This window comes from Strix uralensis, chromosome 17 (assembly GCF_047716275.1).
Source record: "Strix uralensis isolate ZFMK-TIS-50842 chromosome 17, bStrUra1, whole genome shotgun sequence".
Taxonomy (NCBI): Eukaryota; Metazoa; Chordata; class Aves; order Strigiformes; family Strigidae; genus Strix; species Strix uralensis.
The window spans coordinates 13740981-13754931 of NC_133988.1; the positions used below are offsets into that span (position 1 = coordinate 13740981).

General features: G+C 47.8%; 1 protein-coding gene across 11 annotated transcripts in view; it reads left to right on the plus strand.

The window, feature by feature from the left end:
* NCOR2 (nuclear receptor corepressor 2) overlaps positions 1 to 13951 on the plus strand; it is a 257096-nt gene that overhangs the window by 59421 nt on the left and 183724 nt on the right. The window lies entirely within an intron of this gene.

Here is a 13951-nt window from a genome sequence, read left to right on the forward strand (position 1 = left end):
TGCAGCCTGACTTGCTTTTCGGGATTGCTAGGAAGTATTTACAAAGGTTACCTGGCACAAATGACAGGGAGGAGCAAGTGGAAGAGCTTGATCACAACCCATAGCAGGGAGGTTTAGGAGAGAGACTGGGGTGGGAGCTTGGAGGGATGGCTCTGGCACTGGGGAAGGGCTCCGCTCCATCCCTCAGCATCACGTTCCCACCACTGGATGCCAGCGGAGAGGGTAGGTGGGGGAGCAGGAGGGGAAGAACTGCTGCTTGTGAGCAGTGAAGAATTAAAAACATCTGCTCCAGCTGTGTGCCTCTGTGCTTATTGTTTTTAACTTCTCTCGGTAAAGCAAATGAGGAACTGGCGGAGCATTTCTTGGCAGGGACGTTGTCTTGGAGTGGAGATATTTCCCTTTCTGCTCAGTTGGCCCTTTCTTCTCCCATTCCTCCCAGACACGTAGCAGCCCTAGGTTGAGCTCAGGTGAGACATCTGGTCTGTCCTTGCTGGGAAGGATGGTGGGAGTGCATGGATAGCTTTTTTCTTTTCTTACTCCAATCCCCTGAGAAATGCTGCATTAAATATCTTAGTGTTATGAGCTCTGTATGAAGGTGTGAGGCTCATTCTGTCACCTTGCCTGTCTGCTTTAGAGCCCCCCCTGCCCCGTCAGAGGAGGGAGCACAGGCTGCTCATGTGTGCAAGCAAAGAGCAAGGACAGGAATTGCTGATCCCAAGTGTCAGCTCCTCTTTGGGTCAGCAGAGAAAACTCTTGGCTTCCCATCGTGCGTCAGAGCTGGAGCACGCAGTTCCTAAGTCCTGACCGCTCCAACCTGGGGGTGACTGGTGCTGGAAACAGCCTCAGGCTCTCAGGAGTTTCCTCCAAGCTGAGCAAGCATCCAAGCAGAGAGATGCCCTCTCTCCTCTCTGAATGCCCACCTATGGTAGGATGTTCACAGACCTTGGAAGTTGCTGCTAATGCTCCACTTTGCAGCCTGTGGAGCGGGTGAGTGAGGTTCACCAGCCACGCTTGCAGCAGCTGGGAAGTGTTAGGCTGTAGGCAGCACTCTGGAAGAGATGCTTCCTTCGTTTACTGAAGGTGATATCCTGGTGGCTGGCAGCGGGGAAGGAAGAGGTTTTTTTTCTCTCTGGTGTGGGTGAATCAGTGCTGTCTGTGATGGATTCTCGCTGTGACAGGCTCTAAATGGGAACTCTCAGGGGAAATTAGCCTGCAGCTTTTGACTTTATTAAATATTCTCCAGTGCCATCCCAAAGGACCACTTTTTAGTGCTCTGCAGTGTTTTATCTGTATTTTTAACAGCACCTACATGAAGTGTGACCACGTATGGCCTATGTTTACATTAAAGTCTGTGTACAAATAGTTAAGAAATGATAGACAGTGTGTTCTGTTCTTCAGGTCTGTAACATGATGATGTCTTATAGGTAGATGTAAGAACCTCACCTGGAGATAGTGCAGATTATTATAAAGTCCAATAGCTTACTTAGAGTTATGGCTTATAGTGATTGATTTAGCCATTTATTAAAACACCTCTTTAATGATTGATTAAGCCTTTATAAACTATTTGTAACTTAAAATGTGACCTGATGTATTGTAGCTCCATTAGCATCTAGGTAATAAAATACACTGTGGATTTGTAATACCTATTAGGTTGACACAAATTATATTTTAGGCCTTATATGTGCTGAAGTTTTAAGTACCTTGTTACAGATTATTCTTGGTGCGTTCTAAGGCACAGAAGTACAATCTGCTCCCTTGAAGCGAGGCGCGGGGCTGATCTGGCAGTGGTGTGTTTACCGTGCGGCTCCCCTGTGTGCTGGGACAGACCCTGTTTGCTTTGGCATTACCGGTCTGTGTAATCTGTCATCACCTGGTACCGGCACCAAGCACTCCAGGAAAATGATCTCTCCCTGCTCCCGATGAGGAACGAGTCTGTCTTGTGCTGGCCTGAGAACGGAGCCCGGGTCTGGGAACCAGCAAGCGATGCTCTTGCTTCTGCCTGGTGCCTGCGGACGCTGTCCTTGGGAGCAGCTTTGACAGAGCTTTTTCCTGATACAGAGCAGAGCCCCGGTAATGCCGATGACTATTAAAACAGATCCCAGCTGACTTGGCTTCCTGCTAGAGCAGGTGGGGTCCTGCACTTTCCTCTACAGCCCTGCCTAGTCTGTGCTGAGAGAGCTAAAAATTGTAAAGGGAGAAGGATGGTTTGCTTGGAGGCACATGATGCCAAATTTGAATCTGGTTGGAGAGGCTGGAGTGGAGGTGGAGAGAGGGGGAAGGCTGCCCAGAAAGAGAAGAGGTGCAGCTAAGCACTTCATCCTGCTTTGTGTCTAGAAATCTGTTGTCTTCCTGGGTTTTACCCTTATGTAACCGAGTACCAAAATCTAAAGATAAATTCTGCGTACAAAATTATAGGGGACTCTTTTTTTTTTTTTTTTTTTCTTTTTTAAATCTGCTTTCTTTGTCTGTGTATAGAAGCATTTTTTCCATGAACTGCTCAACTTTCCATTTGGTTGAGCTGTACAGAGCTGGCTGCTGGGATGAGCTGTGTAATGGGATATCTGAATCTCAGCAGGAAACCAGTTTAAGCAGACCTGATTTAAAAGCAAATTCAGTCAAACCAGTGCAAATTCCTGGACAGAGAAATTAAAACTGCTTTATGTCTGATTTGATGTCAGTTTTGCTCAGGTTGGTAACTATTGCTGAGGGATGCTCAAGCGGACAATGAGTAAAACCTCTCAAATGCAGGTTGAGCGACGTGTGTCCCTGATGCTCTGCCTTTCTCACTGGGCTGTAGGAGTAGGTGAAGTTTGGTGAGGAAGGGCAGTTGGTTTACTGTGGTAACTTTTAGTCTGTCCCTGCTCCTGCCTAGCAAGTGACTTTGTGCTGCACATGGTTAAATGATTTGCCTTGGTGAATGGCATGTGTTCAAAGAGGTGATGGTGTGCTTTTCCGTAGGAGCCTGAGCTTGTAAGGCTTGGTTATGTTGTGGCAAGGCCGACGATGTAAATGAGCACGTGGGGATTCACGGGATGTGGGAAGGGTCTTGCCCTGTTGGTGGCTGATGTAAAAACAAAACTCAGAAGCCTTTTTTGGGCTGGGGGGAGCGGGGAGGTGATTTTGGGGGAGGTTGCAATTTGTATTTCTCTTTCCGTCTTGTCAAACAATTCAGCATTCACTTGCTTACCTCTAGCATCTGTCTGCAATATTTATTTATCTGTTTCTAGAGATTTCCTACTAATTGGTAACCAGCCATGTGAGAAGGGGTTGGCTCCAGTGGCCTGTGCCCTGTTCTTTGGTTCCCAGCCAGCTGTTCTGCAGATGTTTTCACTTTGAGACCGCAGGGATTTAAACGGGAGGGGATTCCCAGAGCTCACCCCTGTCCTGGGTGACAGGAGGTGAAACCACCTCAGTGTCCTCCCTGTTCCCTGCCACCCTGCCTGCAGCCCCCTGTGAGGGGACGTGTGTCGGTGCTGTGTTCGAGTGCCAGGGGCTTCTCTGGGACACTGTGATAGGGTGATGAAAGTGAAGGTTTATTTACTCTTTCTGACTGCTTAAATGTTTTTTTTTTCTTGATTTTTTTTTTTCGTTGTCTGGAAAGTTTGTAACTGTAACCCAAGGACTCAGAAATTAACTGTGGGGGATGCTGATAAATTGCGAGGGGGGAAGCAGCAAATTCCCCTTTGGGTAACAGTTTACCATTCAAGCCTTGACCTTGTTAAAACATGTTAACTCAATAAAAGTCAGAGTATTTAAAGACAAGTGACTTCTTCCTGCCTCGAGGGGCATAATTAAGCCATTCCACACCCCTTAAACCAGAGTGGTGGGAGGGAGGACTAGGAGCTCCCTATCCTGCCTGCGGAAGTCAGTCAGCAACCTTCCACTGGGGTCATCTCCGTCCCGCAAGGCAGCACCCACGACCTGTGGGGAGCTGCTGCTGGGAGGCTCTGAAAGTGCTGGGAGAGTCTGGCAGTGATTGCATAGGAAACCCGCTATTTCCCAACTGTTGGGAGGATGACATTGTTCCTTTTGCAGGGTGAGCAGTTCTTGCATCGGTTGAAATTGTGGTCAAGTGTTCTGTAGTAAAGCAGACTGAATTTCCCGGGTAAAGCGTGCAACAGAGCTTTGTGGGGGGGAAGGTGGGGGAGGTTACGTTCGTCCATAAAAATTTCTGTACAACTTAAAAATGGGAGAGTTAGCCCTTTTCTCAGAGTTTCCTTGTTTAAACATTCCCTGTAAGTTTGTAAAGTACATTGTACTTTTGTATTTATGTCCATTCTGTGGACACATTAATGTGTTCAAAAGCACCTTTACCCCTTAATCTGCTGTAGGATTTTCAAGGGAGGTACAGAAACTTGCTGTGTTTCCAGTTTGAAGTGGCATGTTTGTGCCTCCTGAGCTGTAATCAGTACTCAGTGGTGTGAATCCTTCTGGAATTGTGGCTCAAAAGATGATGAACAAATAAGGAATCCCCTGCATCCCAACTGGACGCCAGGAACATGCACACCCCAACCAGCTGTGCAGAGGAGTAATCCCTGCTGTGACTGCTTTACACCTGGAGTGCTGTTATTACTTCTTGGTTATTTAAAAAGCACTAGGCTTCATTTTTTTGTTCTTCCAGAACTCTTCACTTCTGTGCTATCTTCTCCCTGGGAGAAGCATGTTTGCCAGTACCTTTACTGCAGCAAGTTTCTCTGCAAGGGCAGGGTCTGTGCTTGGCAGGAGGCTTTTCCTCCCTCCAAGAGAAGGGTCTGCAAAGTCACAGCATCCGAGTGGAGTCATGTTTGTACCTTACCTGCTGCACGGGACCACTAGTGACAGCCTGTGCCTAGTGGCAGAGGTTGGGTGGGGTGTGAAGAGCAGGGGAATGTGGCTTGGTGAGATTCATGTTCCCTGCGTGGGCTCTGGGGGATTTGTAGGGCTCCCACGGGGCAGCGGGAAGGGCTGTGTCTGTGCCTCGGTGTACAGTCCTCATGGGCACTGCAGCTATTTTAAGTGAAAACCACCATCATTGACTATTCCCATTAAAATACCGGGGCTGTTAACTGCAGTTGTTTCATGAGCAGCTCAGCTGCCCAGGCAGAAGTGATGGAGGTTTGGGGATGGTAATCCTCTTAGTTATCCCTGTGTAAGCTGTCCTGCATCAACTTGATACCAAGGGAAACTCATTGCCTTAGCAGAAACAATTTCAGATGCCATGTCTTTTCTTGCTATGAGTAACCAGAGTTCATCTTAATTTAAATCTGAGGCCTTCATCAAGGTTATAAACTCAGTGCATGAAGGTGCTGGGAAACATCCTTAAGTACCCTCCAGATGGACTCCGGAAAGATTATTATGCTGTGACTTGTTTTTGTAGCTCTACAAAAGCAATATTTGACCTTGGGACTATGACTCTGCTATTCCCTCTTCCACCTTCCCTGCTGCTCTTGTCCAGGCCAGTTTTGTTCAAATTAAATGACTTGGTGTTAGAGCTTCTGTTTGCCCAGGAGAGGTGCTTCCCAGCTGATGAGGGTTGCTTTCTGTCAGGCGTTTCCCTCGTGGTTTTTGTTTCTGCTATGTGGCTGAAGGGTTGGAGGGTGAGGAACTCTCTGAAACCTCAGCTCCAGGGCTGGTAGGTGCAGGGTGACAGGGAGGTACTTGCTTGTGCCTGCACAGCACCAGCAGTGAATTGGGCCAGTGAGTCATCTTAGGAATAGCTTGATGTTGGTAACTGAGGGTTTTTTTTTTTAAGGTAGTAATAACTATTATTAATAAATAGGTTTGAGTTCAGCAATTGCAAAACAGGGTGGACTGATAGCCCAGGGACTGGACATTTTGCCGGGAAATAAGGGAGAACTCCCCCGTCCCTCTGGTACGCTGGGGTAGGAGGGGCCAGAGGCTTCTGACCCCATCTTGCTGACGCTCATTGCTTCGCTGTGGAAGAGCGGAGCCTTCAAGATGTCTCATCTGTGTAGCATGAATTTCAGTCACCTTTCAAGGACTCCTTCAAACTAGTCCACAGGCTCCCAGAAGCCTGTCAGCGACAGGCTGAAAACCATTGCTCCAAGCCCAGGAAAGGCAAATTGCAAAGGGTATGACCAGGCTGCAGTTTTAGAAGCATCCTGATCAGAAAGCCAGGAGTCCTCATCTGCTGGGGACTGACTGACGGCTCTGGACAGCGTGTTCTCAGCAGGACTGAGCTTGGCAGGGAGGCACTGAAATCCCATTTGCCCACTTGTATGGGTTCAGTTATTAAACACATCAGGAATCCCCATCTGTTTTGTAAGCCTGTCTGTAGAAACATAACCCAAAGCTTGGCTCCCGCAAAGTGCCATTTGCCTTTGAGTGAAGTTGGCGAGAGCTGGAGCTGTGCAAGTCACCTCCTTTCTAGGGTCAGACTCTCCTGTGGATGCAGAAGGGGTGATGCCATTTGCATTGCACTTGCTACATGCCAGGGCTCTTGCTGAAATGGGCTGTTGGTTTGTGTACCGGGGTGTTTGGGAAGGGGATGGAGCAGGAGGTGGAGGTGATGTTCACCTTCCCCCTTCCCTTGCTGCAAACTGTCCCATGTTCTGTGAGGCGCTACACGTTGTATGCAAATATTGAAATGTTTTTGGTGCCTCTAGAGAGGCTTTGACTTTCTGTCTAGAAGCTATTAATTACCTAGACAAGGAAAGCAGAACATACCCAATTAATGGCTCCTACCGCTTAGACCTGTCTCTCCGGCTGATCCGCTATGAACTAATGAACAGCTCCTTTCGCTGGGCCACCAGTGAGCTTGAACTTCTCATCGGTTTTCCTGTGGAGAAGTGAAAGCAGCAGCAATGTGCAGGAACAAATGGCTGGAATCCAGTTATTAACCTGGGCTGAAAATTGACTCTATCTGCTAGTAATTACCCGGGGGATGTTAGGAGAAAGGCCTAGTGGAGGGTTCAGAGCTGGTATTTGACAGACGATCACAAGCAATTGAGTTAGCATTACTTAAGTTCCTATCCTGCATCTGAGGTGCAGTGATGTGCTGGGTAAGTACAGCGACTTCAATGCAAACCTGGAGTAAAATGGGTTAGTTTAAAACAGCTCCGCTCCCAAATGACTCCCTTTTTTCGTGATATTTTATGGCACAGCTGCATAGCATCTCATATATTTTTGAGTACCTTAGTTTACAGGTCATTTAATTTATTTGCAGGCTTTGTTTCGGTTCCCTAAGGTATTTTGTTCCTTTGCACGTTTCTTTCTACAGAGGCATTAAATTGTGCAGTTTGTCACAATAGTTCAGCTTTTATGCTGGCAGTCGGTGCTCTTCAAAGATCCTTGTGTGAAGTTTAGACTCCTGAATCATTAGAGGATCATGAAAGAAAAGGAATAATTTAGAAGGCAAAGATGTTTTGTCGTCTTTGAAATTGGGAACGTGTGAAAGGGGAAAATGTTTAGCAGTACCATCCGCCTCAAAGAACTTATCTTAGGAACTCCAGAAAATGAATTTCCCTTCTTTATTCAGGATGTAAATAATCGAAAATGTCACTCCTGAGCTGAGTAATTTGTTCAACAAAAGGATCTCGAAGAGATGACTCCCCTAGCTTTCATGAACGTGCCCAAGACATCAGAGGACCTGTCTCTTTAGCAGTATGAACTGAAGGGTTTGAAAATCAAATGAGCAGCGTGTTCTGTGCAAAATATATAAATAAATCTCGCAGGTGCTTTGTATAATCTCCCTTGCATTTTAAAAGCCTTGTTTATCTGAGTAGTCTGGGGTTTAGGTTAGCTCCTGGAAGCTGCGAATGGGTGTAGGGATGATGTGTTGTTACAAGGCTGGTTGTTAATGTGCTGTTTAATGTACTTGGGAGTGTGGCTGAAGCAGTCGTAGGGTTACTATATCATTATTGCACGTTGGCAAGGAATTGCATTTTTTCCCCTTAAAGTTGCTTGTGTATATTTATTAAACTGAGATTAGTACTGTGTAACAGTTACAATATTTAAGCCCATGTTTAATGTAAGAGGGGGGCAGCTGAAGTGGAAAAGATGTACGGTGTGTGAGGAGAGGGGACCAGGGAGTGATGGGGGTCTGGGAGTGGGGAAAGAAGGAGCTTTGCTATGGAACAGGCTGCCTGCGCTTGCCCCACGGTTAAAATTGTGCTGGATCCTGGGTGGATGTGCCAGCATGGGACAAGTGTTGCAGCATTTCAGGCTGCCAGACAGGGGTTTGGGTAGAACAGGAGGAGGAGGGTTTGGTTTGTGCCTTTGCACAGTCCATCTTGCCCCAGCAGATGTGGTTTTTTAGTTTCAACTTGTGCATTCCTGTATCTGGAGCTTGGGGCTGGGATTCTATCAGAAAACGGGGCATCTCCAGCATTTTTTCCATCCCTGGGGTTTTACTAGTCAATTCTGCTGGTCTGCTTTTGCTGTCCTGCACTGGTTTTCTTATGTCTCCTTTCTGGCTGCCTAATCTGTGCTCTGGCATTTACCTGTCACTGCTTTCCTTTCATTTGCTTTTCTCATCTAGTCCCCTGCCCTGTTTCCCTTTGCAGTCGCAGTGCCCGGGTAGTTTCATGTTTAGTTTTGTTTTTTTTTTTTTTTTTTTTTTTTTAATTTCCTCTCCGGGCGTTTCCATTTGTCTTTGCAGATCATCTTCAACAAAGGCTTTGCATGGTCTAATTTGTTTTCTATTTCCAGCCTGGACTTAAAATAACTCCTTTGTTCCATGAATGGCCTATGCATGGATCCAAATCCCACCTCCTTCTTTTTTATTTTTTTTTTTTTTTTTTTTTAGTGTGGGTTTCTTTTTTGCTGTTCCTTGTCAGTATCTTTAATTACTTGAAGTGTCCCTTTTGGGCATTTAGACTGCAGCTGCCAGTCAGTAGCTGTGGGTTTGTGTGGCTGTGTGTGTGCTGGCTCACTCCGCTTCCCGGCAGAGCAGCATGGAGTGGGCTTGCAGGGCCGTGGGTGCCCTGGCACGGGAGCAGTGATGCTTCTGCGTAACGGGAGCAGCTCTGCCATCGCATCCCTGCTGACAGGCTTGCTCTCCAGATCATCCACAGGTTGTCTGTGTGCTTTCGCAGTCTCAGCTGCAAAAATCAGGAGACGCTAAAGGTTTTTTTAATTGAATTAGGAGGGGAAAATCCAACAACGGGAGTAGGGAAGTTAAAGGGAAAGAGGCGTGTTATGGCAGGATTTGAAAAGCAAAGGCCCAGGCCAGCCACGCTGATGCTGACCTGAGGCTGGAGCCATGGCCAGGCTGGCATTTGGTGTGTGGCTTGTGCATTTTAATAAGGCAGTGTCCCTGCAGCTGGGGAGTGACAGCCAAGCACTCCTGTGAAGAGAAATGGGTCAGTCTTGTTCATTTAAGCACATACGTGCCCCTCTGGGAGCTATCACAAGGTCACTTGCTGCCTCTTTGCTGAAGGCTGGGAGGTACTTAAACCATGCGAGATCCCTTGCAAGTGCTCATCTGACAAGGGGTGTCCGTGGTGGGGCAGGTGGTGCAGATGTCTCGTCTGCCCCAAGTAGCTGGATTATTCTGCTGAGGGCCGGGATCTGAATGAGGGCTGTTAGTGGCAGGAGTTGCAGCGTGCAGTTAGCATGCACTTTCCTCTGCCAGAGCATCAGGCCAGCATCGCATCGCTACCAAGAGCAGCCTGTCTGGCAATCCTGCCTTTCAAAACACAACCGGGAGTGGGGCTGGCAATATCCAAGCCTCCGACTTTGCTCCGTGCAGCTGCAGTGCCAAGATCTGTACACAAATGCTGGCAAAGGTTATCTCGGGGCAGAGCTAAACATGGGTCCCGTGCCCAAAATAGCTTGGCAAGTTTGAAAAGGAGAAACACAAGTTGCAAATCCTGCTTTGTTGCTTTGGGCAGTGATAGGAGCAGGGCAGAGAAGTCACCTTTCATCGGGGATCAGAACCGGTTCTGCGTGGAACCATGCTGAGGTGGGAGAGCTGATGCAGCCTTAGAGGTTTCCACCAAGGAGGCAGCAAATCAGCATGAGAGACCTCAGCTCCTGAGCTGCTGCTGTCCCCTCTGTGGCCTTTGGGACTGGTTGTACCTTCTGACAAGGGTAACATCCTGCCCTGGGCAGCCCTGTTGTGGTGCTGCGATGCCCCTTCTTCCCCCAGATCTGCTGCTGTAATTGCTTGTGCATCTGCACTGTCAGTCAGACTGGGAAGTTAATCTAGTTCAAAATTCATCTGGCCAGAAGAGAAGAAGGAGGAGGGCTGCTGTCAGTGGGCAAGCTGGGGAATGGGGCAAGAGCTGCTTCAGGTACCACTGCTTGAGGTGCACCTCAGGAACCCGCAGGGTCTGGCCATGACGTGCAGGGTGCTGCCAGCCCGCCTCTCTTTTGTACTCTGCCAAGGCCAGAAAAATGCTTTAAGATCACATGCAGGTACAAGCCTTGACCCTGGGGTTGAAATAACCTCTCCTCCATGCCACGGAGCTCAGGGTGTGCCTGATCTTTCCTGTTGACCCTGTGCTGCTATTTTAATTTAAAACCTCTGTACCCCGCTGTGATTGAACACTACTGTGGATTCCCAGGCTGCAGACACTGACATGGTTGTCTTTGTTATTCTGAATAGAGCCCTAAATTTATGGCAGACGGCCTGCTTTCCTATTGAAAGGACTTAATAGATACAGTACATACAAATATTTGTGTGTAACGTCGACTGTCTTCCAAGAAAATTTCATGCACATATTGATTAGACAAATGCAGTACCATTATATAGTGGTGCATTTCTTAGGAATGTCTCTCTAGCCATTTTCATCACATCTTAATTATTTTTGCTTCCACTAGTCCTTTAAAGCAAGTGTGGGTAAATCTCTTAACTGCTTTTCAGGTCTGGTTTTGATCTAGAGCTGCATGGCCTGTCAGTGCCCTTACCGGCCGTGGGACGGCTGCCGACAGGCAATATGCTTTTCTGCTGTGCTGCACACAAGTGTGTGCGGAGTTTTTTTTATGCATCATGGGTTGGTTGGTCTCTTGAAGGTGAATGTTCCAGCTCTGTATTAATTAAGCATTATAGACAAAGGGCTCCTTAACTTTTAGTTCAAAATACATGAGTTGAGTGGCAGATGATATATACCATTTCTTTCTTGTTTGAGGAGGAAAATCGTCATGTATTTAGCATTTCAGTAAAGATGACTTGGTTGTTTTTTCCAAAAACTTGCGTGATTTACTGTAATTAAATATTAGCTTTGTTGTCAGTACTCTTCACTTAAATGTGCCCTGGTGAGTGCTAGCAGCATTTTATGTATTTGCCTTGTCTGCATGGTGTGGTGGTACTAGTCGTTGCCTTTTAATAAGGTCTTCTGCAGTCATTTTGTGGGCTGCCTCCTAACGTCTTTTGTAGACCATTCATGGTCTGTAGACCACAAGTTGAGTAACATTACTATGGACTTAAGAAACAAAATATTCTGTTAATCTTATTTCAGCATGTCCTTGCCTAAAGAAAAAGTTTATTTTGAACTCGAGCAGTGTGTCTTCATTAGGATCTGTAAAACTCTCACGAGAATAGATGAACTGGTATTTTCTGTGAGCTTGGAGTGTCTTGTTCTCACCTTTCAGCCAGATGAACTAAGGCATGGGCTAATTATGGCAACTCACCTGCATTTATATTGTGTCAGTGGCAAGCCAGGGAGCTCACCTGGGAGTCCTGCTCTCCCTGAGGAGTACGGAGACCAGTGGGAGGGTTGACTCTAACTTTGAAGAGCAACAGGTGTGTTGAATTATGTTAATTAAATTTTTTGCAACTCAATTTAATTGCACAGCCTTATTTTAGACCTGTAGGGTTTTTGCAAGGTACGGTGTAAGCTTTTGCTGCGATCAGGAGCTGGGCCGAAGGACTGGCATGGAATTGGGTGACCCTGTGTCTAAGTGGTGTTGACTGTGAATCTGTAGATGACTGCAGGGTGCCATGAGCTTGTCTGTGCCCATCTTTTGGGCTGGACATGAGTGTGCTTGGCCGGGTGCTGTACACCCCGTTAGCACGGGCTGTGCCTGAGCTGGCATATGGTGCTGGGAGCTGTCAGGCGCTCGGGCAGCCGGGTGTGCAGGCAGAGCTCCTCTGCATGCAGGTGAGCCTGCAGCAACTTGCAGTGGCTTGTAGAGTGCTTTCAGGGTGTAAATTAGGGAGAACAGGTGATGGGGAAATTATTTTAGATGGTAAATGGCACATGAAGAGGAGGAACAGAGGAGCAGGATGGTGGTGACTTGCTGCATGGAGTTAGCAGGGGGGAGGAGGGTGGAGGTTTGGAAGACTTAAGCAGTGGGGCAGGATCCTGGGAGTCTCCCAAGCAGGTGGAAATAAATGGGTGCAGGAGCCTTGGTGAGCTCTCGCCTCTTCCGCAGGTTCATGTTATAGCCCTTGTGCTGCGCTTGCTGGTAACCTCCAGCTTTCTCCTGTTCCTAATCAGAGACTGTAAATCTCCTCGTACCTAGCGCTGTAATGGCTAACGCAGGTTCATGGATAAAACAGCCTCTGATGGAGACTCCAACTGGGGGGGGAAATACTTTTCCTGTGAGACAATGTCTGTTCCTCGTCAAAATCAGTTAGGAAAAGTAGGAACCAAACAGTTCGATCTTAAAGATTTAAAGAGCCTGGCTGCACTATTGCTCTTTTATTTCCATTAATCTGCTTCAATTGTTTGTGTTCCTCTCTTAGAAATAATTAATAGAGGGTTGCGGATGAGGAGACACCCCAGTATCTTTTGCTGGGGACGGGTGGCCAAGCACAGTCCCAGCTGCACCCAGCCCTGAAGCAAGATGTTATGCTCCCACTTGGCTCCCCAGTGGGAGCACCCCCAGCCCTGCTGCCGGCTGGCCACGACCCTCCTGCTCCTCGGGGCAGCGCTGGGCTGGGCACGCTGCAGCAGCCCCTTTCTTCGCACACGTAAAAATGGGTTCTAAGCGATGGCATCTGTGGAGCTGCCCCAGTGCTTGGGTGACCTCATTTGGCTCCAGCCCACAGTCCAGCTGCTGTGGAGACCATCCAGGGCCTTCGGCCTGTGCTGTGATCTTGTTGGTGACCTGCTGCTCCATGGTTTGCAGGTGTGGAAATGCACGGGCAGTGCTTTGCCTGTTTGCAAGCACATGATTTTTACTACTGGCTTTCCAGGGCTTCTTGTTGAGGCAGAGGGAGTTTGCTGCCCTTGGTAAGGAAAAAACCTTTTGCAGTCCTGCTAGCGTGTGGTTAGTGCACACCACCAGCACGGCTCGCAGGCAGCGTGCCTTGGTGCAGGACAGTTTAGTTGGCCCCCGTAACGTGTGTATCCCTCTACTACAGAGTTAACTTCTTTTTCTGGTTGCACAGACAGAAGCGAAAAAGCTTTTAAACTGTTTTAGAGCTTGACACCATGTGACTTTGCACTTGGTGCTGAGTTTTAAAGCTGAACTTCTGATCTGAAGAGTTTAAAAAAAGAAAAATAATCCTATTTCTTTTGCTGTAGACAGCTGCCACAGCATGGTCTGGTGTACCTGCTGAGCTTCCAGGGAAGCAGTTGGCTTGCTGAAAGCTGCCAAGGGCTCTGGGCCACCCCCAACTTGGAGTGTGTATATATACATGTGTGTATATATACATATATTTACATGTGCTAATTAACTCTTAGGTGGCTGCAAGCCAAGATGTCCAAGTTTGAATCCGTTATTAGGAAAGTACCTTAAACTTCTACAGATCCCAGCGAACTTTTGGAGCTCTTGAGAGCATCGTGCACGTGTCCTTGGCAGCTGCAGGGAGGGTTTGCCCCTGTAGAAGCACACATGGGCTGCAGGAGAGCTGGGGAGCGGTGGTGTGTCCTGGGAGGGTGAGCGGAGCAGATGTTGAACTGCGTGCACCCGGCATGCCTCCCAGCTTTGGGTGGGAATCGGCGATTAAAATCCTATCCAGTCGGAAGCGTGAAGGGAAGTGGGGTAGTCATACTGGAAGTATAAATACGTGCCGGCCGCCTTCTGGGTGTCTCTGAATTCCCCCGTGTGCGCAGGGGCT